Below are 2,387 nucleotides of genomic sequence, written 5' to 3' on the forward strand. Positions count from 1 at the left end.
ACTGTAAGGTTGGCATGCCTGGCTCATTGCCCTTGGGGGGGGGGCTATCTTGAGGTTATCTTGTTATCTTGAGATGATTTCGGGGCTTTAGTGTCCCCGCGGCCCGGTCCTCGACCAGGCCTCCACCCCCAGGAAGCAGCCCGTGACAGCTGACTAACTCCCAGGTACCTATTTACTGCTAGGTAACAGGGGCATTCAGGGTGAAAGAAACTTTGCCCATTTGTTTCTGCCTCGTGCGGGAATCGAACCCGCGCCACAGAATTACGAGTCCTGCGCGCTATCCACCAGGCTACGACGCCCCAACGGGGCCTCGGCGGGGGCGGGGGAAGGGTCACAAAGTTTCATTAAAATAAAAACAAATTTTGATATGTATCTGCAAATTAAAATTGGGACTTTTAGTCTTAGTGACATTTCTCATTTACTGTTTGTTTTTTCATTATATGTTATATGGTACTACTTTGGCGTTAGAAAAGTCCACTCGGGGGCTCACCATAGACCGTGCTACTTGCCTCGCTCCTGTGCCAGGTTAGTCCACTACGGGCTCACCATAGACCGTGCTACTTGCCTCGCTCCTGTGCCAGGTTAGTCCACTACGGGCTCACCATAGCCCGTGTTACTTGCCCCGCTCCTGTGCCAGGTAAGTCCACTACGGGCTCACCATAGCCCGTGCTACTTGCCCCGCTCCTGTGCCAGGTTAGTCCACTACGGGCTCACCATAGCCCGTGCTACTTGCCCCGCTCCTGTGCCAGGTAAGTCCACTACGGGCTCACCATAGCCCGTGCTACTTGCCACTTCTATGCCAGGTAAGTCCACTATGGGCTCACCATAGCCCGTGCTACTTGCCCCGCTCCTGTGCCAGGTAAGTCCACTACGGGCTCACCATAGCCCGTGCTACTTGCCCCGCTCCTGTGCCAGGTTAGTCCACTACGGGCTCACCATAGCCCGTGCTACTTGCCCCGCTTCTGTGCCAGGTAAGTCCACTACGGGCTCACCATAGCCCGTGCTACTTGCCACTTCTATGCCAGGTAAGTCCACTATGGGCTCACCATAGCCCGTGCTACTTGCCCCGCTCCTGTGCCAGGTAAGTCCACTACGGGCTCACTATAGCCCGTGCTACTTGCCCCGTTCCTGTGCCAGGTAAGTCCACTACGGCTCACCATAGCAGGTGCTACTTGCCCCGCTCCTGTGCCAGGTTAATCCACTACGGGCTCACTATAGTTGAGGTCGTCATCATTAGGAAGACAACACAGTCAACATTGCCTTCTATCTTATTGGTAAAGAAGGAGGATGCTTTAATATTAAAGTTACTTTAATAATAAAGTACCTTTAAAGTATTAAATTAGTAATTAAAGTTGCTTTAATATTAAATTTACTTTAATAATAAAGTACCTTTAAAGTATTAAATTAGTAATTAAAGTATTTACTATTAGTTTCAACGAAACTTTAATATTAAAGTTTCGTTAAAAACCTATTTACTCTGAGGCATTTCATGATGGTTAATTCCTTTATGAAAACACGAAGAGTAAATATTTGTATTTAGTGGAGTAAAGTTGTGTGAAGTCGCCAACTTGGAGACTTTGATGCCCTTCTTCACCACAAGAGAAATAACACTACTGGCCTATCTTGAGTTATCTTGAGATGATTTCGGGGCTTTAGTGTCCCCGCGGCCCGGTCCTCGACCAGGCCTCCACCCCCAGGAAGCAGCCCGTGACAGTTGACTAACTCCCAGGTACCTATTTACTGCTAGGTAACAGGGGCATTCAGGGTGAAAGAAACTTTGCCCATTTGTTTCTGCTTCGTGCGGGAATCGAACCCGCGCCACAGAATTACGAGTCCTGCGCGCTATCCACCAGGCTACGAGGCCCCTTACACGGCTACGCGGCTTATCACTAACACCTGTAGACTATGACACCAAGAAACAATGAGAATTGGATTAATGAGGGTGAAATATAACCAAGAACACACGTAAGGGCAATTTAAGACTTCACATCAAAGGAGAGCTTGTCTTACACACATCTCAAGGAAGTGTGGGGGGGGGGGGGTCAGCAGGTTCTCCCGTTGCTCAGCCCGTTCTCATAAATCAGCCCGTCCTCATAAATCAGCCCGTCCTCATAAACCAGCCCCGTCCTCATAAACCCGCTGTTTATGAATGAAAAACGGTTTACACACGACTCACAACTGCTGACGTCCGAACACTTCCGGAACAAGTGCTTCACTGACGACTTGTGTTCGAACCACAACGTTGTAAATGCTTCACCCACGAACTACAAATAATCGCCAACAGAACCTAAACACCTAACCTAACCTTTGCCTATATATGCACAATATGCTAAAGTATAATAATCTTGATTTATATTTGAGAAAATTCCTGTTTTCAATGATCAGCA

General features: G+C 48.5%; 1 non-coding gene across 1 annotated transcript; it reads right to left on the reverse strand.

Annotated features, from left to right (window-relative positions):
- Positions 1–227: 227 nt before the first annotated feature.
- TRNAT-CGU (transfer RNA threonine (anticodon CGU)) lies at positions 228–309 on the reverse strand. Its single transcript has one exon. It is a non-coding gene; the product is annotated as a tRNA-Thr (tRNA).
- Positions 310–2,387: the final 2,078 nt, after the last annotated feature.

The sequence above is a fragment of the Procambarus clarkii genome, chromosome 69, assembly GCF_040958095.1.
Source record: "Procambarus clarkii isolate CNS0578487 chromosome 69, FALCON_Pclarkii_2.0, whole genome shotgun sequence".
In the NCBI taxonomy this organism is placed as follows: domain Eukaryota; kingdom Metazoa; phylum Arthropoda; class Malacostraca; order Decapoda; family Cambaridae; genus Procambarus; species Procambarus clarkii.